Source organism: Erythrolamprus reginae, chromosome 4 (assembly GCF_031021105.1).
Source record: "Erythrolamprus reginae isolate rEryReg1 chromosome 4, rEryReg1.hap1, whole genome shotgun sequence".
Classification (NCBI taxonomy): domain Eukaryota; kingdom Metazoa; phylum Chordata; class Lepidosauria; order Squamata; family Dipsadidae; genus Erythrolamprus; species Erythrolamprus reginae.
In genome coordinates this window covers 11902541-11925686 of record NC_091953.1, presented here as the reverse complement: position 1 = coordinate 11925686, position 23146 = coordinate 11902541, and the positions used below count along the sequence as shown (strand labels likewise).

Below are 23146 nucleotides of genomic sequence, written 5' to 3'. Positions count from 1 at the left end.
TCCTCCTCTCTCTTTATTGAGTGGCCATTTCCATAAATAAGCACGTCAACCATTTGTAGGCAGTTGGCTGAAAAATCCCTTTCTCTCTTTCAGATGTTCCTCTCCATTTTGCATATCGAATATTATCGGAGCCTATTGAGGAGTCCTGCAGAGGGACAAAGGGGACATAAAAATAATAATAAGGGGCGAGTACAAGTGCACTAGAGTGCCTTCCGTCCCCTGTCCTATTGCTCTCCTATATTTCCTATACCATTCTTCTTTGCTATATTTATTCTGTTCTTTCACTGATATACAGTGATACCTTGTCTTACAAACTTAATTGGTTCCGGGACGAGGTTCTTAAGGTGAAAAGTTTGTAAGATGAAACAATGTTTCCCATAGGAATCAATGGAAAAGCGATTAATGTGTGCAAGCCCAAAATTCACCCCTTTTGCCAGCCAAAGCACCCGTTTTTGCATTGCCGGGATTCCCCTGAGGGTCCCCTCCATGGGAAACCCCACCTCCAGACTTCCGTTGCCAGCGAAGCACCCGTTTTTGCGCTGCTGGGATTCCCTTGCTGGGATTCCCCTGCAGCATCACAAAAACACGGAACTCTGGAGGTGGGGTTTCCCATGGAGGGGAGCCTCAGGGGAATCCCAGCAGGTGCTTTGTTGGCAATAGAAGTCCAGAGGTGGGGCATCCCAGTGGCGGCGGTGGGTTTGTAAGGTGAAAATAGTTTGTAAGAGGAGGCAAAAAAATCTTAAACCCCAGGTTTGTATCTCGAAAAGTTTGTATGACGAGGCGTTTGTAAGATGAGGTATCACTGTATTTTATTCCTATTTCTTCTCTTCTGTTCTTTCTTAGATATACAGTGGTACCTCAAGATACGAACCCCTCGTCTTACGAACAACTCATGATATGATTCAGAAAAATTTTGCCTCTTCTTACGAACTTTTTTCGAGTTACGAACCGGCGTTCGGAGACTGCTGGGAAGCCGCGCGGCTGTTTTAAAAGGTGACAGCCGGGCGGCGGGGCTTCCCAGAAGCCTCCCGAACGCCGGTTCGTAACTCGAACAAAGTTCGTAAGAAGAGGCAAAATTTTTCTGAACCCCGGATTCGGTTCGGGAGGTTGCTGGGAAGCCCCCCAGCCCGGCTGTCACCTTTTAAAACAGCCGCGCCGCTTCCCAGCTGTCTCCCGAAGCCGAACGCGGAAGTTTGGCTTTGGCGTTCGGCTTCAGGAGACAGCTGGGAAGCGGCGCGGCTGTTTTAAAAGGTTGCAGCCGGCCTGGGGGGCTTCCCAGCACCCCCCGAACCCGGGTTCGGGGTTTGGGGGGGTGCTGGCAAGCCCCCCAGGCCGGCTGCGACCTTTTAAAATAGCCGCGCCGCTTCCCAGCTGTCTCCTGAAGCTGAACGCCAAAGCCAAACTTCCGCGTTCGGCTTCGGGAGACAGCTGGGAAGCCACGCGGCTGTTTTAAAAGATCGCAGCCGGCCTGGGGGGCTTCCCAGCACCCCCCGAACTTCGGGGGGGTTGCTGGGAAGCCCCCCAGGCCGGCTGTCACCTTTTAAAACAGCCGCGCGGCTTCCCAGCAGTCGCCGAAAGCCGTTTTTTTGCGGGGGGGTTTTGGTTCCACGGATTAATTGACTTTACATTGTTTCCTATGGGAAACAATGTTTCGTCTTACGAACCTTTCATCATACGAACCTCCTCCTTGCACCAATTAAGTTCGTATCATGAGGTATTACTGTACTTTACTATGAGTATATCCTCTATAACCTTCATCATATATTTACTATATGTATACCAAATATAACTCTCATTGTGCAATGGACAAAATCAACAAACAAACAAATAAATAAATAAATATTGGGTTAAAATGCAAAGAAGAGCAACTAAGACGATTAAGGCCCTGGAGACTAAAAGGCATGAAGAACAGTTGCAAGAATTGGGTGTTATTAATCTAGAGCAGTGGTTTTCAACCTGTTGTGGTTGGCTCTGGCCCAGCTCCTGCCCCAGGGAATGGGGAGGTGGATGCAGGGGAAAATTCAACATGTCACAGGCCTGTGTTATTGCCGACAGAATCAGTTCAGAGTTTAGTTTCCTCGGACGAAGAAGAAGGTGGGAGTGACTTGGCAGAGGAGGGCTTGGCACACAGCCCAGTCAGTCAATCTCCCTTATCTTCCATTGATACAGATGATGATGTTTTGGACCCACGCAAGCACAGAATTATGCGTAGAAGAGACCAAGTAAGAACATATTACAGGAAATAAGGGAGGCCACCTGTGTTTGGGTGGGGCTCCAGTAATTAGGGCTGCTGCTATAAATAGCAGCATGTGGGTTTGGCCGTTGTGGAAGAATATCTGATCGCAGTTCGTCAGGAATCTTGTGTTGCTGGACTTTGTTGCTTTTTCACGCCTTTGAAACCAAAGCAGAGCAACGTGTGTGTGTGTGTGTCTCACTTTGTTGGAAGAAGAAGGGGTGTGAAGTTTCTTCACAGCAGCTAGCTAAGTACTTAATGACTGCTTAAGGGAAATTGTACAGATTGGTTGTTTTGAGAAGAGTGTTCTTTGCAATACAAAAAGAGTGCTTTGTTTATTTTGAATTTTGTGATAAAGAACATTGTTTTGAATTTTCAAACGTGTGTGTGTCTGAAATTTGTACCCTTGAATTTTCGGGAGGCTCATACCAGAGAGCCCAGCAGAACACAACCTGGGGGTTGGGACCCCTTCCGTGGGGTCGAACGACTGTTTCACAGACCATGGGAAAAGACAATTTTCCCATGGTGTTAGGAATAAAACTTCTATTCTGCCGCCTCGGAACCTATTTTTACAATCCGACCAATCAGGTGTTTACAGTGGGAGTGTCCCTCTGACCTTTCCTACCAATCAGCTGAAAGCTGTGTTGGGAGAATTGGCGCTAGACTTATGGTTGGGGGTCACCACAACATGAGGAACTGTATTGACAAAATTGAACGGGTCCAAAGACGAGCTACAAGAATGGTGGAAGGTCTTAAGCATAAAACGTATCAGGAAAGACTTCATGAACTCAATCTGTATAGTCTGGAGGACAGAAGGAAAGGGGACAGGATCGAAACATTTAAATAGGTTAAAGGGTTAAATAAGGTTCAGGAGGGAAGTGTTTGTAATAGGAAAGTGAACACAAGAACAAGGGGACACAATCTGAAGTTAGTTGGGGGAATGATCAAAGGCAACATGAGAAAATATTATTTTACTGAAAGAGTAGTAGATCCTTGGAACAAACTTCCAGCAGACGTGGTTGGTAAATCCACAGTAACTGAATTTAAACATGCCTGGGATAAACATATATCCATTGTAAGATAAAATAAAGGAAATAGTATAAGGGCAGACTAGATGGACCATGAGGTCTTTTTCTGCCGTCAGTCTTCTATGTTTCTATGTTTCTATTAAGGGGTCGTGGCATTAGAAAGGTTGAGAACTACTGGTGTAGAGATAAGAAGGACTAGAGGTGACATGAAACGAGTGTTCCAGTATTCCAACTTTATTATTCTGTAATTCTGTAATATCCATTTTTTTAAAGAGGGAAAGAAGCCTCTTTAAAAGAAGCTATTTGACCCATTTGCTTTCTCTACCTGTCGTCATGCAACATATTGTTGTTAGCTTTAATAATTGTGTCAGAGTTCAATGCTGGTTATTCTTTCATAGAAGCATAGAATTGGAAGCAATCATTAAATCTAATTCCTTGCTCGGTGCAGAAATCCAAAGTAAAACATCCTTGAGAGAGACCGCTGTCTAGCCTTTGCTTGAATCCATCCAGGGAAGAAAGCCCCATCACTTTCCTAAATAATTGGTTCCGCAGTTAAATTCCTCGTAATGTTAGAAAGGTTTCCCCTTTTCCCCCCATAACGTTTGGTTGGAATCTGCCTTCCTGTAACTCAGTGATTTTCAACCTTTTTTGAGCTGTGGCACATTTTTTACATATACAAAATCATGGGGCACATTGAGCGGGGGGAAGTGGGGGGGGGGGGCTAAAAAAAGTTTGGACAAAAAAATTCTCTCTCTCTCTCTCTTCCTCCCTTTTGCTCTATTTCTCTCCCTCTTTCTCTTCCTTCCTTCCCCTGTCTCTCCATCCCTCTTTCTTTCTCTCTTCCTTCCTCTCTTTTTTGCTTTTTCTATCTCTCCCTCCTTCCCTATCTGTCTATCTTTCTCTCTTTCTCTTTCTCTCTTGCTGTCTTTCTCTCTCTCTCTCTTGCTTTCTTTCTCTTTCTCTTTCTCTCTTGCTTTCTTTCTCTCTTTCTCTCTCTCTTGCTTCCTTTCTCGCTCTCTCTTGCTTTCTTTCTCTTTCTCTCTTTCTTTCTTTCTCTCTCTCTTTCTCTCTCTTGCTTTCTTTCTCTCTCTCTCTTGCTTTCTTTCTCTCTTTCTCTTTTGCTTTCTTTCTCTCTCTTTCTCTCTCTCTTGCTTTCTCTCTCTCTCTCTTGCTTTCTTTCTCTCTCTCTCTTGCTTTCTTTCTCTCTTTCTCTTTTGCTTTCTTTCTCTCTCTCTTTCTCTCTCTCTTGCTTTCTCTCTCTTTCTCTCTCTTGCTGAGCTTTGCGGCACACTTGACCATGTTGAAAAACTGGTTGAAAAACACTGCTGTAACTTAAATCCATTATTCTTATCCTGCAAACTGGGAGAAGAAAGAGCAGGCTTTGGCCTACCTTTAGGAGACAATCTTTCAAGTATTTGAAATATATACTGAGTCTTCCTGAGGCTTGAAAATTCTGAATTTCTTCCATCTCCCTTCATAGCGTTTATCATCCTTCTCCGAAGCGCTTCCTGCTTCTTTTGAGGTTTCTTTTAAGATTGGCCTGTAATTAGACAAGCTGGGCTGTGAGATATCGCCGAGTATAATGATGATGATGATGATGATGATGATGATGATGATGATGATGATAATAATAATAATAATAAGTGAAGGGGAGCAAAGAGTCAGCGTTGATGGAGGTCAACAATAGGAAGCTTCTCAAGGTGAAGCGAACTAAGGACCAGTACAGAAAAAATGTAACTCAATGTCGTATGGACAGTTGGCGGAACAAAGCATTGCATGGACAGTTTTTGGAGAAGATTGAAGGCAAAGTGGATAAAGAAAAAGACCTGGTCATGGCTTACAAGTGGAACACTCAAAAAGGAGACAGAAGGACTAATACTGGCGGCACAAGAACAGGCCATTAGAACAAACGCTGTCAAAGCCAGAATTGAAAAATCAACAGACGATCCAAAGTGCAGACTCTGTAAAGAAACAGATGAAACAATCGATCACATACTCAGCTGCTGCAAAAAGATCACACAGACTGACTACAAGCATAGACATGATGCTGTGGCACAGATGATCCACTGGAACTTGTGCCGGAACTACCATTTACCAGTGGCAAAGAACTGGTGGGATCATAAGCCCGAAAAAGTGGTCTAAAATGAGCAAGCAAAACTACTGTGGGACTTCCGACTTCAGACTGACCGAATTCTGAAGCATAACACACCAGACATTGTGATCGTGGAGAAAAAGAAAGTGTGGATCATCGACATCGCAATCCCAGGAGACAGCAGAATTGAGGAGAAGCAGCTAGAGAAATTAGTGAAATACGAAGATCTAAAAATCGAGCTGCAACGACTCTGGCATAAGCCAGTGAAAGTGGTCCCAGTGGTACTTGGCACGCTGGGCGCAGTACCAAAGGATCTCAGCGGACATTTGAAAACCATCGGAATTGACAAAATCTCCATCTGTCAATTGCAAAAGGCCGCTTTACTGGGATCGGCAAACATAATTCGCCGCTACATCACGCAGTCCTAGGTGCTTGGGAAGTGCCCGACTGGTGATGAAATACGAAATCCAGCATAGTGATCTCGTTTGCTGTGTTGTACTGACATAATAATAATAATAATTCATTAGATTTGTATGCCACCCCTCTCCGAAGACTCAGGGCGGCTTACAACATAACAGCAATGCAATATAAATACAAATCTAATATTAAAAAATTTAAAAACTAATTTAAAATACATTAGTATAAAAAAATGTATCTGCTATACAATCAAACGCACTCATGATGGCACACAATAAATAAGATAATATGATTGTGTGTGTGTGTGTGTGTTTAAAATAGTATTTTCAAGATGTTTCCTGTGAGTCATTCTGCCTGTCCATCAAGGAACTGGTGGGAAATTGTAATTGTGAAATATGTAGATGCCATCTTGCCTGATGTATTTGGATTTGTTTGTTTTTTAATATTGGGGATTGTATTTTTTTTTGTTTTCTTGTCTGCTTGTTTTTCTGTTTCTTGCTTTTTATAATAAGGGTTTTTAGTTGTTTTATTAAATTGGATTGTTCATGTTATTTTTATCATTGTTGTTAGCCGCCCCGAGTCTGCGGAGAAGGGTGGCATACAAATCAAATAAATTAATAAATCACAAGAAGGACTTTTTACTAGAAAGACACAAAGGGAACAGTAGATGTTCTTCGGGACCTTATGACACCTGTGCTTCCACCCAGAAGTTAAATATTGTATAGAAATTACACAGCCTATTAATGTGTGTCATTTGCCATTTTTTATTCTCCAATATTATGAGAAGACATATTGGTTGGAAACATGCAGAAGAAGATTCCAGGGGTGGAGCTTTGATGTCACTGAGATGTCCTTCCTTGCCAGCTGAAACGGGGACTCCAGGAAGGACATCTCAGTGACGTGAAAACTCCGCCCCTGGAATTCCCCCGTGGGATTCCCCACCTCCTTTTGTGCCTCTCGACCGGCCGACAGCTCCCCGGCTGTTCTGGGAAGCGCCGCCGCCCAGCTGTCACCTTCATAAACAGCCGAGGCGCTTCTCGGTGGTCTCCCGAATGCCGAACTCGGAAGTTCGGGAAAAGTTCGGGTTCAGGAGAGCGCCGGGAAGCCCCCTGACTGTTTCTGAAGGTGACAGCTGGGTGGGGGCACTTCCTGGCGCTTTCCCAAGCGCCGAACTCGAAAGTTCGGCAAAAGTTCGGGTTCCAAGCTCGAACGTTTTCTAAAAATTCGGGTCCCGAACCCGAACTTTGTTGGGTTCGCCCAACACTACTCCCTTCACTTTCACACTGTCCTAGAGAAAAGCCATCTCCTGACATTGGGAACTATTAAAACCTGATCGAATGTCCCTTTCCCCCCCTACTTTTCTGTCATTCTGGCTGGAGGCACAGATAAAACTCATTTTTTCCAAATGCAACTGGAAAGCGTGGAAACTCTCAAACCTACACTTATGTTAAAAGCAATGTTTTTTGCTAATAGCGGGTCAGGCCTGTAATTTGACAAGGAAGAAAAATACCTATCTGCCGTCTCAAGGATAGTAATTTTGCGCGCTGTCCTAATTTCCCCAGAATCGCTTTGCATATAACTAAAAGCTTTTTACCCTTGAAAATATAGAGCTGGGAGTAGGAGAGAAATAATAATACTGCCTCCGCATTTGTCCAAAAGAAATGTATTTCTGGAGCAAACAAAAAAGGTGTGTTAGAAGTTTCCTGCTTTTCCTTCCCTTCTTTTTGCTGTTGGAAGTTAATCTGTTTTTAATTTTAGTTGTGTGTTCTGTATTATACCCATCTGTCTACAAACTGAGGTTTGCAAACCGACTCTAACCCCTGATCTAAAATGGTCCATTGTTAGGGTTAACTGGGGCAGTAGTGGGTTGCTACCGGTATGATAAAGGACAGCGCACTGATAGCGATCGCTGTATTGAACACGCGGCTTCTGTTATCTTGCATGTGTCCTTATGCACCCCTGCATGTTTTGGGTTCTGCGCATACACAGGAAGGTGTTGGATGAAGGTGGTGCTGTGGATATTGCCTATCTGGACTTCAGCAAAGCCTTTGATACAATTCCACATAAAGAGCTGATAGATAAATTAGTGAAGATTGGACTTAATCCCTGGATAGTTCAGTGGATTTGCTGCTGGCTGAAGCGTAGACATCAGAGAGTTATTGTGAACGGCGAGTATTCTGAGCAGAGACAGGTTACAAGCGGTGTGCCACAAGGGTCTGTTCTGGGTCCTATTCTTTTTAATATATTTGTGAGTGACATAGGGGAAGGTTTGGTAGGGAAGGTTTGCCTATTTCCCGATGACTCTAAAGTGTGCAATAGGTTGATATTCCTGGAGGCGCCTGTAATATGGCAAACGATTTAGCTTTACTAGATAAATGGTCAAAGCAATGGAAACTGCAGTTTAATGTTTCCAAATGTAAAATAATGCACTTGGGGAAAAGGAATCCTCAATCTGAGTGTTGTATTGGCAGTTCTGTGTTAGCAAAAACTTCAGAAGAGGAGGATTTAGGGGTAGTGATTTCTGACAGTCTCAAAATGGGTGAGCAGTGTGGTCGGGCGGTAGGAAAAGCAAGTAGGATGCTTGGCTGCATAGCTAGAGGTATAACCAGCAGGAAGAGGGAGATTGTGATCCCGCTATATAGAGCGCTGGTAGGACCACATTTGGAATACTGTGTTCAGTTCTGGAGACCTCACCTACAAAAAGATATTGACAAATTGAACGGGTCAAAAGACGGACTACAAGAATGGTGGAAGGTCTTAAGCATAAAACTTCATGAACTCAATCTGTGTAGTCTGGAGGACAGAAGGGAAAGGGGGGACATGATCGAAACATTTAAGTATGTTAAAGGGTTAAATAAGGTTCATAGGAAAGTGAAGACAAGAACTGAGGTTAGTTGGGGGAAAGATTAGAAGTAACATGAGAAAATATTATTTTACTGAGAGTAGTAAATCCTTGGAACAAACTTTCAGCAGACGTGGTTGGTAAATCCACAGTAACTGAATTTAAACATGCCTTGGATAAACATAGATCCATCCTAAGATAAAATACAGGAAATAGTATAAGGGCAGACTAGATAGACCATGAGGTCTTTTTCTGCCACCAATCTTCTATGTTTCTAAGTCAGGAATTACCACCTACATTCTCTATAGATGCTCTCTTCTATTTCTGGATAGGGTTTATTTATTTTTTTCTTCCATTCAATCATGTCCGATTCGTGGAATTGGCCTGGACAGCCCCCGCAGTTTTCCAGGCAAGGTTTTTCAAAACTGATTTGCCATTGATGCTTTCTTAGGGCTCAGAGAAAGTGATTGGCTGAAAATCACCCATGTCCAAGGTGGGATTGGAACTCCAAAGTTTTCTGGTTTCTAGCCTGATGCCTTAACCACTAGACTAAACTCTCAAGAGTTTAAATATTTTTTGATATTTCTGTTTGGATGTATAATTAATTATTCTATTAAGCATCACTATGGCTGTAATAGTTAATAATTATGTAATTAATTGTTTTATTAAGTGCAGTGATACCTCATCTTACAAACGCCTTGTCATACAAACTTTTCGAGATACAAACCCGGGTTTTAAGATTTTTTTGCCTCTTCTTACAAACTATTTTCACCTTACAAACCCACCGCTGCCGCTGGGATGGACCGCCTCCGGACTTCCGTTGCCAGCGAAGCACCTGTTTTTGTGCTGCTGGGATTCCCCTGAGGCTCCCCTCCATGGGAAACCCTACCTCCAGACTTCCGTGTTTTTGTGATGCTGCAAGGGAATTCCAGCAGGGCAGCGCAAAAATGGGCACTTCGCTGGCAACGGAAGTCCGGAGGTGGGGTTTCCCAGCAAGGGGAGCCTCAGTGAAATCGCAGCATCGCAAAAACATAGAGGTCCGGAGGTGGGGTTTTGAGGACTTCGGTGTTTTTGCGATGCTGCGATTTCACTGATGCTCCCTTCGCTGGGAAACCCCAACTCCGGACTTCTGTTGCCAGCGAAGCGCTCATTTTTGCGATGCTGGGATTCCCCTGCAGCATCGCAAAAACACGGAAGTCCGGAGGTGGGGTTTCCCATGGAGGGGAGCCTCAGGGGAATTCCAGCAGTGCAAAAACGGGTGCTTCGGCTGACAAAAGGGGTGAATTTTGGGCTTGCACGCATTAATCGCTTTTCCATTGATTCCTATGGGAAACATTGTTTCGTCTTACAAACTTTTCACCTTAAGAACCTCGTCCCGGAACCAATTAAGTTTGTAAGACAAGGTATCACTGTATCTGGTATCTGTATTCTATTCTCCTCTTTCCTATCTCCTTTGTTGCTTGCATCTTGCGATTTATATTGTTTATTTAGTATCTCAGGTATGATTTATGTTGATTGCTTATTTAGGGTCTTATGACTATCACTAAGTGTTGTATCTTATGATTGATGATGAAAGTGTTTTTACAATGACTATGTTCATGAATTATCACCTATTTCTTGTATGTACAATGAGAGCTTATGTGCTGGAGACAAATCTCTTGTGTGTCCAATTACACTTGGCCAATTTAAGAATTCTATATTATTAAGCTATCAATAGAAGTTGCTAGGCCAGCTCTCTAAAATAAAGTTATTTATTTTCTTTCAGCATGAATGTCTGTTTGTTGGTGTCGTGAGCCAGTGTTTTGGACAAAGCAAGGTTTTAGAAAAAGGACTATAGAAAGAGAACCATCAGCTAAAGGTAAGCATCTCAGCCCTGGAATATTTTAACAAATTTGATCATAGTTTTGCAAAAAGGGAAAGACTTCCCTGTCCAGTTATGTCCAACTCTAGGACAAATCTTATTAGAAAATAAAAGTAGTAGTAGTAGTAGTAGTAGTAGTAGTAGTAGTAGTAGTAATAATAATAACGATGATAATAATAATAATAATAATAATAATAATAATAATAGAGCCAAGGTGGTGCAGTGGGTAGATTGCAGTACTACAGGCCACTAAAGCTGACTGCTAGATCTGTAGGTCAGCAGTTCAAATCTCATCACCGGCTCAAGGTTGACTCAGCCTTCCATCCTTCCGAGGTGGGTAAAATGAGGACCCGGAGTGTGGGGGCAATATGCTGGTTCTGTTTAAAAAGTCCTATTGCTAACTTGTTGTAAGCTGCCCTGAGTCTAAGGAGAAGAGCGGCATAAAGAAAATAAAAAACTAAATAATATTTTTTTTAAAAAAAAATTGAATAAATAAATAAATAAATAATATATATTAGAAAATGTCCAAAGATACTTTACTGGAAGAGTCATCCACTCCTCCACTCGCAACAGAATACCCTACACAACTAGACTTACAATCCTAGGTTTAGAAAGCTTAGAACTACGTCGCCTTAAATACGACCTAAGCATAGCCCATAAAATCATCTGCTACAACGTCCTTTCTGTCAATGACTACTTCAGCTTCAACCTTAACAACACCGGAGCACACAATAGATACAAATTTAAAGTAAACTGCTCCAAACTCGACTGCAGGAAATATGACTTTAGTAACTGAGTAGTTTTTGTAGCCCGTCTTTGGATCCATTCAATTTTATCAATATCTTTTTGTAGGTGAGGTCTCCAGAACTGAACACAGTACTCCAAATGTGGTCTCATCAGCGCTCTGTATAGTGGGATTACAATCTCCCTCTTCCTGCTTGTTATACCTCTAGCTATGCAGCCAAGCCTTCTACTTGTTTTCCCTACCGCCTGACCACACTGTTCACCCATTTTGAGACGGTCGGAAATCACGACCCCTAAATCCTTCTCTTCTGAAGTTTTTGCTAACACAGAACTGCCAATACAATACTCAGATTGAGGATTCCTTTTCCCCAAGTGCATTATTTTACATTTGGAAACATTAAACTGCAGTTTCCATTGCTTTGACTATTTATCTAGTAAAGCTAAATCATTTACCACATTACAGACGCCTCCAGGAATATCAACCCTATTGCACACTTTAGAGTCATCGGCAAATAGGCAAACTTTCCCTACCAAAACACCCTCCCCGATCTCCCCAGAAGCTCTCTGGAGGCCAAAAACGGGATGGGATGGGAGCTTGAGCACAAAGCAGGCACTCACCCCATCGTGCGGAACTCATATCTCGAACCTGGCTGTCAGCTCTCCGGTTGACAAACCCAGTGTTCTTCAACCGCTGAGCCATCGTGTAGAATTACAGTTCTGCGTAATTCGATGATTTCAGCGCTGTGAGACCTCCCGAAATCGGTGCATTTGGAAATGCGCAAAGACTTGGTCAGGTTTCGCTTCTCGACCGTGTGGCCTGGTAAACTTCAAACAGCCATAAATGTGAGCCTGGTTGCTGACCACCCAAAGTGCAATCACAGAACTGCAGAAACTTGTATTTTCCCTTAATATCTTTAGTGGGATTGTGTGTGTTATAAAGTCAAGATGATTAGGCTGCAAGCCACTCAGCTCTTATTTACAAGAAGACCAAGCGAGCAGAAAAACAGAGGCTTAAGCATCCGCTCAGAGGCTTTTCAGATAGCTAGGAATCTATTTATATGTAGTAACCATAACAATTTAGCTTTCACTTCAAATCTGTGTTGGGAGCATGGTTAATAATAATGGTCTTTCACAATTTAAGGTTAAACAAAATAATGGGTACATATATTGCTTTATTTAGTATTTAAATCACTGGAAATAAATACCGCTGTAATTCTGCGTGGAATAACCTTAACAAATTTAGAGGAACTAGCCATTTATTTATTTCTTTTATTTTATTTATTCATTCATTTGTCCAATACATAAATACATAGGAAGAAAATAGACATGTGATAATATAAAAAGAGGGTGAAGGTGAACTTAGAGGAGAGGATATATGAAAGGAAGAGAATATATAAGATAGGTGAAAAAAAGGAAAGACAATTGGACAGGGGACGAAAGGCACTCCAGTGCACTTATGTACGCCCCTTACTGGCCTCTTAGGAACCTGGAGAGGTCAATCGTGGAGAGTCTAAGGGAGAAATGTTGGGGGTTAGGGGTTGACACAATTGAGTCCGGTAGTGAGTTCCAAGCTTCGATAACTCGATTGTTGAAATCATATTTTTTACAGTCAAGTTTGGCGCGGTTCGTATTAAGTTTGAATCTGTTGCGTGCTCTTGTGTTGTTGCGGTTGAAGCTGAAGTAGTCATTGACTGGTAGGACGTTGCAGCATATGATCTTGTGGGCAATACTCAAATCGTGTTTTAGGCGCCGTAGTTCTAGGCTTTCTAGGCCTAGGATTGTTAGGCCTAGGATTTGTCTAAAGCCCTGTAGACAATAAAGGACTGCTGTCCCACAGGAGGGCAGAACGTAGTGGGGATAGTATGTTTATGCACTATTTATTGAATACTTAATAGTTTTTTTTTAATTGTCCTTCTCTAATACCTTAGTATGATCCTTAATTGCTTTCAAAATAGGAAATAACTAAATAGTATGTTTTTACCCACAAACACTTTAATCATTTTAATTATTATCTAGAACTGAACTTTTATAGCAATTAAATAAAATCGAGCTACTTGCCTAATCTGTTATCCTACTGAACCTTGTGGGGTCAGTACAAAACCTTAAAATGTTACTGTATTACTGAACAAATGATGCAGTCTATCATTTGTCCTTTTTGTGGCTATTCAAATAACGTGACTTAATCAACTGAAAAAGAGTCTAAGCACCTATTTGAAAACTTATCTTGGTCGGTAAGCCACTCCCACCCAGTCACATGACCTTTAAGCCACCTCCCGGTCACATGATTGTCAAGCCACTCCTACTTGGTCAGAAGGCTGGAAAGCCGCGTCTACGCAGTCACATGGCCATCAAGCCACACCCACAAAATAAGCCACGACCACAGTGTGGCAATAAAATTTTTGACAACCCATCACTGCTTGTAAAGACTTTAGATGGGGACAAAGTTAAATAGAATTTGGTTGTTTCTTGTTCACAATTTCAGTTGCTACTTAACTCCAAAGTTGGCAGCCACTGGATTTAGTTAAGTTTAAATGAGATCCACAGAATGGTCTCCAAAAACCTATTTTAAAAAGCCTCTAAAAAGAGCAGCAGAAAAATTGTGATGTATATAGTGTTTGTTCCTTATTTGTTTTCTTAAATCTCTCTGGCTGCCCACCTCATCCAGGATCTCCAAACGAAAGAAAGTCAAATTTAAACCACGGCAGCTTGTGATTCTGTCAGCCCATTGCTTTTAGGCTAACAGTATTTTCTGTTACAGTATTTCACTTCAGTTCGTAATTTAAGGCCCCATTCATCAAGCGTCTGCTCGCAAGTTATGTTTCACTGACTTTTGTGAGGCTTAGTTTAACTAAACAAAACGGTGGCTTGAATCTGTCAGAAATTACCTCAGGCTGAGGTATTTATATTGTAGGCCATCCAAGCCAGAGAATGTGGAATCTTTTCCTGACTGAAGTGATGAGAGAAGGGAAGGGGAAAGGGCCAAATACATTCAGTTTATCTATTTATTAAATGTACCATATTTTTTTGGAGTATAAGACGCAACTTTTTCCTTCCTAAAAGAGGCTGAAAATTGAGGTGCATTTTATACTCTGAAGGTAGCTTTTTTCCGAAGCTTTTTCCCCCAGCCCTAACTAGGTTGCCAACGATCTTCCCAGCTCTTTCCTTGCAGGTTTTCTCATTGTTACTCTTTCCAAAGAATGTTTTCCAAGCCCTAAGTCTTTGCAGGGGTTTTTTCCTTGGTCTGAATGTTTCTTTCCAGCCCTAACCAGGTGCTAATGATTTTCCCAGCTCTTACTGGCTTGCAAGCTCTTTCATTGTTACTCTCTCCAAATAAGTTTTTTTAAAAGCCCTAACCAGGGGAAAAAATAATGTGCTGAAACTGACCAGACTAAGGATGAATATCCAGCCAGGTGAATATCTGGTAAGCAGATTCTTTTCCCTATTTTCCTCCCCAAAAACTAAAGTGCGTCTTATAATAATAATTAATAATAATAATTGTTCTGCTGGCGCGTTTCAACTGCCCGTAATTACAGGGTAATTAGTCCAGGAAGACACACACCACATGATAAAAGGGAAACCCAAAAGTTTTTATAAACAGAAAAACAGAAACAGCTCCCTTTTTAAATGTCAAAGGGATTTTCTGGTACACACAAGGCACAGGTTAAATGCAGTCCAATTGCTCACCCAATAACTGGGAAATTGAGTCCAATTCTAAAGTCCAGAGAGTCCACACACAATCTTGAACAGCACAAAAGCCACGATCTTGACGAAACTATGAATCAGATAAACTGCCACAAGGCTAAACCAGCGCACTGTTCTTTTTATCTGTAGCATACAGCAGCCCCACCCAACCACAGGTGGCCTCATTTTCTCTTGTAATAATCCTTCAGTTGTTGTCTCCTATGCATCACTCGACGCATGCGTGGATGTGTCATTAATTCTTGTTCAGAATCCAAGGATGATACAGATGATTGATCTCCTCCTGGGCTGTCTGCCAACCTCTTTTTCCTGTCACTCACGCTTCCTTGGTCCTTGCCGCCCATCTCAACACAGGGAAAGTGTGTTTTATACACAATCAGTTTGTTGAGACTCGGGTGCAAGTAATCCTCAGATTGGTTTAGCAAGTATTCAAAGTTGCAAGAGCACTGAAAAAATTGACTTATGACCAGTCCTCGGACTTGCAACCATCACAGCAGCATCCTGGTCACGTGATCACTATCTGTGTGCCGCCTAGCAACAGCATGTATTTGTGATAGTTGCAGTCTCCTGGGGTCAAGGGATCCCATATTTGCGACCTTACGACAAGTAAGGTCAATCGGGAAGGCAAATTCACTTAACAACCATGTTATCAACTTAACAATTAACAATTGCAAAGATTCACTTAAGAACTTTGGCCAGAGAGATGATAAAATGGGGTAAAATTCACAGAATAACGGTCTCTGTAAGCAACAGAAATTTTGGACTCAATTGTGGTCGCAAGTCGAGGATTACCTGGACTGCAATTACGGTGGAGATATCAAGAATCTGATTGCATTGGATGTATATTTAAGAGGCCTAGATCTGTTGATGTGTTCCAAAACCTTTCCAGAAGTTCTCTCTAAAGAAAAGAAATTGAAGGCAACAGAAAAATAAAACAGCAGAGTGAAATATGAGCTATATTTCATTGATGGCACAATGATTAGAATGCGGTATTGCAGGCTAATTCTGCTGACTGCCAGGGGTTCAATCCTCACCAGCTCAAGGTTGACTCCATCCTTCTGTGGTGAGTAAAATGAGGACCCAGATGTTTGGGGGCAATATGCTGACTTTATAAACTGCTTAGAGAGGGCTGTTAAGCCCTTTGAAGCAGTGTATAAGTCTAAGTGCTGTTGCTAAGTGCTATTACTTTGATTTAAATTAGATTAAACTTAACAGTGGTACCTCTACCTAAGAACACCTCTACTTACGAAATTTTCTAGATAAGAACCGGGTGTTCTTATCTAGAAACTGTAACCGGAAAAGGCAGGGAGAAGCCTCCGTGGGACCTCTCTAGGAATCTCGTGGGAGGAAACAGGGCCGGAAAAGGCAGGGAGAAGCCTCCGTGGGACCTCTCTAGGAATCTCGTGGCAGGAAACGGAGCCGGAAAAGGCAGGGAGAAGCCTCCATGGGACCTCTCTAGGAATCTTGTGGGAGGAAACAGGGCCGGAAAAGGCAGGGAGAAGCCTCCGTGGGACCTCTCTAGGAATCTCGTGGGAGGAAACAGAGCCGGAAAAGGCAGGGGGAAGCCTCCGTGGGACCTCTCTAGGAATCTCGTGGGAGGAAACAGAGCCGGAAAAGGCAGGGAGAAGCCTCCGTGGGGCCTCTCTAGGAATCTTGTGGGAGGAAACAGGGCCGGAAAAGGCAGGGAGAAGCCTCCATGGGACCTCTCTAAGAATCTCGTGGGAGGAAACAGGGCCGGAAAAGGCAGGGAGAAGCCTCCGTGGGGCCTCTCTAGGAATCTCCTGGGAGGAATCAGGGCCTCCACCCTCCCTATGGTTTCTCCAATCGCATGCATTATTTGCTTTTACATTGATTCCTACGGGAAAAATGGCTTCTTCTTACAAACTTTTCTACTTAAGAACCTGGTCACAGAACAAATTAAGTTGGTAAGTAGAGGTACCACTGTACTTCACTGCTTTCCTAAGGCCTCCAGTTCAAACCAATTTGGTGATTGCAGCTCTGGTGGTGGCATTCAAAAAAGGCCTAATTGCAGAGCTGGGTACAACACAAATTTGTGCCATCATGGACCATTGACGGTGGATAAAGTAGATTCTATATAATTTTCATGTGATGTGGTTTTATCATTCATTATGATTGTGACAGTGATGGCCATTCAGAGAGATGCTGTCAATTCCACATCTTCAACTTAGCTTTTTTTATAACCAGCATAAAAGCCTCAAATGATCAGTTTTGATCAGTTTTCCAGCTTCTCAGGCCGAAGCCAGCTAAATAACAAACAAGAAGTGTGTATGTGTGTGTGTGTATGTGTAACATATTTTTGCTGATAATGAAAAGGGAGACTAGTATAGATCTATTTCAAGTTATTTGGGGGATTTGAACCTGTGGACTTATGCCCACAAGGCAGGATTTTAACCTCTCATATTTGGGTATACCAGGGTGAATCAACAGAAAAACAAACATATGGCTCTTCCCTGGTAGCAGCTGATTCGGAGGCAAGGCTGCGGCCTAGAGGTTAAAATTCTGCCTTGCAGGCAGAAGTCCACAGGTTCAAATCCCAGTAAGGGTACGGCTAGCTGACGAGAGCATAATCAGCTCGAAATAGATCTAGAGTCGTCTCCCTTCCTTTTCACTGATCAGCAAAAATCTATTACTCATATGTGGATTTGAATAGTAAGTTGCTAAAAGTTCGTACCAGTTCGCGCAAGCTGGTGGCAGAAATTTGGCCCCGCCGAACCAGTAGTGACGACCCCCAAACCAGTTCCCTGGTTGCTGCTGCTTAAAAGTGGCTGGCAACAAACCCTCTGCACTTGCGCAAAGGCTTCTGTGCATGCACAGAGGGATAGTACCCAGATGTAACATGCATGCGGGCGTGAGCAGAGTGAGCATGTGCAAAGCACGTACTTTCGACGTAATCATGCACACTTCCGAACCAGTAGGGAAGGTAACAGAAACCCACCCCAGGTGTGTGTGTATGTTATGTGTATATGTATATAGACATAGATATAGATTAGATATAGATATAACACATACACACATGGACATACAATTTTCAGTTATGTTGTTGTTTTGTTTGTTATGTGTACAGGTAGTCCCTGGATTACGTCGTCCACGAGTACGACATTTCGTCGTTACGACGATCCGGGGACAACTTCGAAGCCACTGCTGCCGCCACTGCCTCCGTTCAGGCGAAGGGATCTCCGCGGTGGGCGGCGGCTTCGGAGAACCCGCAGATATCCCCTCGCCTGAACGGAGGCGGTGGCGGCTTCAAGGAACCAACAGCCAGTCCTTCTTGGCGCTGCGTTGCTGCAGCCTCTGAGGCTACCGCCGCCGCTGCCGCCTCCGTTCGGGTGATGGGATCTCCGCCGTGGGCGGCCTCGGAGGCTACAGCAACGCAGCCCCGAGAAGGACCAGCTTCAAGGAACCAACAGCCGGTCCTTATCGGCGCTGCGTTGTTGCAGCCTCCGAGGCTACCGCCACCGCCTCTGTTCGGGCGAGGGATCTCCACAGTGGGCAGCCTCGGAGGTTACACCAATGCAGCGCCGAGAAGGACTGGCTGTTGGTCCCTTGAAGCTGGTCCTTCTCAACGTTGCTACAGCGTTGCTGTAGCCTCCGAGGCTGCCCACTGCGGAGATCCCTTCGCCTGAACATTCAGCAGGAGGCTTCGCCGGCTGTTGGTTCCTTGAAGAAGCCGCCGCCATGTAAGTCCGAATATTCATGTAAATCGGAATATTCCGACTTACACCAAACTCTGCTTACCACGGGCCGTGGGAACGGATCCCCGTCGTAAGTTGGGGACTACCTGTATATAAATATAGATATAGATTAGATATAGATATAACATACAACACCCCTCCCCCCCACACACACACAATTTTCACATTATGTTTTCATTTATTATGATTGTGACAGTGATATATAGGCTTTACATTTTATGGTCAAAGCATGACCCGAGGGGTAAAGATATCGGTCTATACTGTGACTACAGGTATAAACCAATATCTTCTCATAAGTTGTTGCAATTCTAGGTCGAACGTTATATGATGGGCCCAATTTCACTACATATTTGCATCAAAGCTAATCTATTTCCCACCATGGGTGGGTTTGGGGGTTTTTTGGCCAGGTTTTTTTTAGGGGTAGTGATTTCTGACAGTCTCAAAATGGGTGAGCAGTGTGGTCGGGCAGTAGGAAAAGCAAGTAGGATGCTTGGCTGCATAGCTAGAGGTATAACAAGCAGGAAGAGGGAGATTATGATCCCCTTATATAGAGCGCTGGTAACACCACATTTGGAATACTGTGTTCAGTTCTGAAGAACTCTTCCACAAAAAGATATTGATAAAATTGAACGCGTCCAAAGACGGGCTACAAGAATGGTGGAAAGTCTTAAGCATAAAACGTATCAGGAAAGACTTCATGAACTCAATCTGTATAGTCTGGAGGACAGAAGGAAAAGGGGGGGACATGATCGAAACATTTAAATATGTTAAAGGGTTAAATAAGGTTTAGGAGGGAAGTGTTTTTAATAGGAAAGTGAACACAAGAACAAGGGGACACAATCTGAAGTTAGTTGGGGGAAAGATCAGAAGCAACGTGAGAAAATATTATTTCACTGAAAGAGTAGTAGATCCTTGGAACAAACTTCCAGCAGACGTGGTTGGTAAATCCACAGTAACTGAATTTAAACATGCCTGGGATAAACATATATCCATTGTAAGATAAAATACAGGAAGTAGTATAAGGGCAGACTAGATGGACCATCTTTTTCTGCCGTCAGACTTCTATGTTTCTATGTTTCTAAATGCTGGAAACTGGCAAAAAAAAAGTCACAAACTGACTGCAGGATGCTTCAAAGATGCGTAAAAAAATGTGACTATAGTATGTATGTGGGGCTGTTATCACTTTGAAAATGGGTCATAAGTAGCTCTGGGGAGGTCCATTATAATTTCAAATGGTTGTTTAGCAACGGATCTTAATTCGATGATTACCTGTAAAGCATAGGGAGAAAATATTCATGATACCTGAAATATACACCCATCATCTCAGGGACTAAGAGATTTTATTTCAATAATATTGTAACCTCTCCATAGTATAACACATAACCTGGAACTTTAAAATCCCAGCACATCAGTAACCCAGCAACTTGGATAAGTCTAGAGAAGGCGATTGTGTAGAAATGAGGACAGGTTTTGTGTACATTTATTGATTTCTCCTACTCGTCTGTTTGAGTAAATAACATTTTGCAATCTCGGAGATTTCAGTGTTCTTGCTAAATAAATAGGAAAACTCGGGGGCTGCGTTTCCTGAAATCTGTTGAGATTCAGGCTGTCTCTCACTACTATCACCATTTTTAAAAAAATTACTGTAGATATTCTTATAAACGGATTAGCTTGGCTATAGGGCATAGCTATCTCATAGAAAAAGGTAAAAAGTTGGCAACGTTTGGAAAAGCTTTAGGGCAGGGGTGCCCAACCCTTGGTCTATCGCCCAACAAACCCATGTGAGATCTTGCTTCAGCACATGTTGATCTTTTCGCCAATTTCTTTGCTTCCGTCCATGCGCGAAAGCAAAATCCCACATGGGGCCATGGGGGGAATGCGCAGATAGAAACATAGAAGACTGACGGCAGAAAAAGACCTCATGGTCCATCTAGTCTGCCCTTATACTATTTCCTGTATTTTATCTTAGGATGGATATATGTTTATCCCAGGCATGTTTAAATTCAGTTACTGTGGATTTACCAACCACGTCTGCTGGAAGTTTGTTCCAAGCATCTACTACTCTCCGTGAAATAATATTTTCTCACGTTACTTCTAATCTTTCCCCCAACTAACCTCAGATTGTGCCCCTTTGTTCTTGTGTTCACTTTCCTATTAAAAACACTTCCCTCCTGAACCTTATTTAGCCCTTTAACATATTTAAATGTTTCGATCATGTCCCCCCTTTTCCTTCTGTCCTCCAGACTTTACAGCTTGAGTTCATTAAGTCTTTCCTGAAAGGTTTTATGCTTAACACCTTCCACCATTCTTGTAGCCCATCTTTGGACCCATTCAATTTTGTCAATATCTTTCTGTAGGTGACGTCTCCAGAACTGAACACAGTACAGTGATCCCTCTATTATCGCGAGGGTTCCGTTCCAAGACCCCTCGCGATAATCAATTTTTCGGGATGTAGGGTTGCGGAAGTAAAAACACCATCTGCGCATGCGCGCCCTTTTTTCTATGGCCGCGCATGCGTAGATGGTGGAGTTTGCGTTCCCTGCCGCCCACGCAAAGGGGAAACCCGATTCGGCTCCTCGCTGCTGCTGCGCTACCGAGCAGATCAGCTGCTGGGCGGCCAAAGGAACCTTCCCTGGGTCTTCCCGGCCGCCCACGCAAAGGGGAAACCCCAGCTCCTCGCTGATGCCCGCCGCTCGCCCGCCCACCAGCAAGAGGGGGAAGACCCAGGGAAGGTTCCTTCGGCCGCCCAGCAGCTGATCTGCTCGGCGCAGCAGCAGCGAGCAGACGAAGATCGGGGTTTCCCAGCCGCCCACGCAAAGGGGAAACACCAGCTCCTCGCTGATGCCCCTGCTCGCCCGCCCGCCGCCCGCCAGCAAGGGGGGAGAGATAGAGAAAGAGAGAGAAGGAGAGAAAGAGATGAGAGAGGGAGGAAGAGAGTGTGAGAGAGGAAGAAGCAAGATAGAGAAAGAGAGAGAGAAAGAAAGATGAGAAAGGAAGGAAGAGAGTGACGTTATCGGGTGGAAAAATCGCGATATAGCGTTTAGCGAAGCTCGAGATCGCGAAACTCGAGGGATCACTGTATTCCAAATGTGGTCTCACCAGTGCTCTATATAGCGGGATCACAATCTCCCTCTTCCTGCTTGTTATCCCTCTAGCTATGCAGCCAAGCATTCTACTTGCTTTCCCTACCGCTTGATCATGCTGTTCATCCATTCTGAGACTCTCAGAAATCACTACCCCTAAATCCTTCTCTTCTGAAGTTTTTGCTAACACAGAACTGCCAACATAATAGTCAGATTGAGGATTCCTTTTCCCCAAGTGCATTAGTTTCATTTGGAAACATTCAACTGCAGTTTCCATTGCTTTGACCATTTATCTACTACAGCTAAATCATTTGATGCACACGCATCGCTGTTTCCGCTAATGGATCGGCAATACCAGGCGTACCAGGGGCAGCACAATACTGCCTCCACTGGACTGTCATGTTTCTCTTCTCTTGTCTTCCAGGTTTTGACACAGGACTCAATCCCACGCCAAAAAGACGAGGTCGACGAGAAGAAGCATCTCTTGGTTGCCGCTTTGACACCTCTTCGGTTAGATTTCCTTGACGAGAGGTCCAGGAAAGGAGGAGAATGAGACAGCTGAAAGGGAAGCCCAAAAAGGAGACATCCAAAGACAAAAAAGAGAGAAAGCAAGCGATGCACGAAGCCCGTCAGCAAGTCACAACTGTGGTGCTTCCCACCTTGGCTGTGGTGGTGCTTTTGATCGTGGTGTTCGTCTACGTGGCCACCCGCCCCAACACAACTGAATGACATGGCTTTTGAACTCTGCCCCCTGGGTGGGCACGCCAAGACCCAACAACTAATCCATCTCTCCCCTTCCTCAAAAGATCCTTTTTTATTCACCGGTATTAATAATCCTTTTACAAAGGAATCCTCTTTCTCTGACTTGATTCACAGCCCCCAGTGGCTCTGGAGGGCGGTAACATAGAACATACTTGATTCCAGGGACCCAAAAGTATGTTTTGTTATCTAGCGTAATGTGCCTTTTTTAGACCTCAACAGTCTCTTGCTCACTCCTTAAAAGTAGATTCTGTTGCTTTTCAATTTGTATAAATCGGCTTTGAGTTTGCTCCTCCTGTCAAGTTCCTGTATGTTGGCTTCACAGCTGCCAAAGAAGTGGACTTTCCCCTTCCGTTGTAATTATATAATGGCATTTGAAAATCTTTGATTAAAAAAAAAAGTATTTATTTTTGGAATAAAGAGAACACGTCTTACATAAAAGGCTTTTTTCCCCCTGATTTACTCTGGAAGCCATTCTGGTATGGAAAATGACAGAGTAGATAACGTTTTCCTAAGAATAAAGCCAGAATGTAAACAGAATAGAGTGGTACCTCTACTTAAGAACTTAATTCGTTCCGTGACCAGGTTCTTAAGTAGAAAAGTTTGTAAGTAGAAGCAATTTTTCCCATAGGAATCAATGTCAAAGCAAATACAGTAGTACCTCTAGATACGAGC

At 43.3% G+C, this 23146-nt stretch overlaps 1 long non-coding RNA gene across 1 annotated transcript in view; it reads left to right on the top strand.

Annotated features, from left to right (window-relative positions):
- LOC139167216 (uncharacterized) overlaps positions 1-22912 on the top strand; it is an 86017-nt gene extending 63105 nt beyond the window's left edge. The window contains exons 2-3 of the long non-coding RNA XR_011559086.1: positions 10378-10470; positions 22137-22912. This is a non-coding gene — a long non-coding RNA (uncharacterized lncRNA). The remainder of the gene's footprint in view (positions 1-10377; positions 10471-22136) is intronic.
- Positions 22913-23146: the final 234 nt, after the last annotated feature.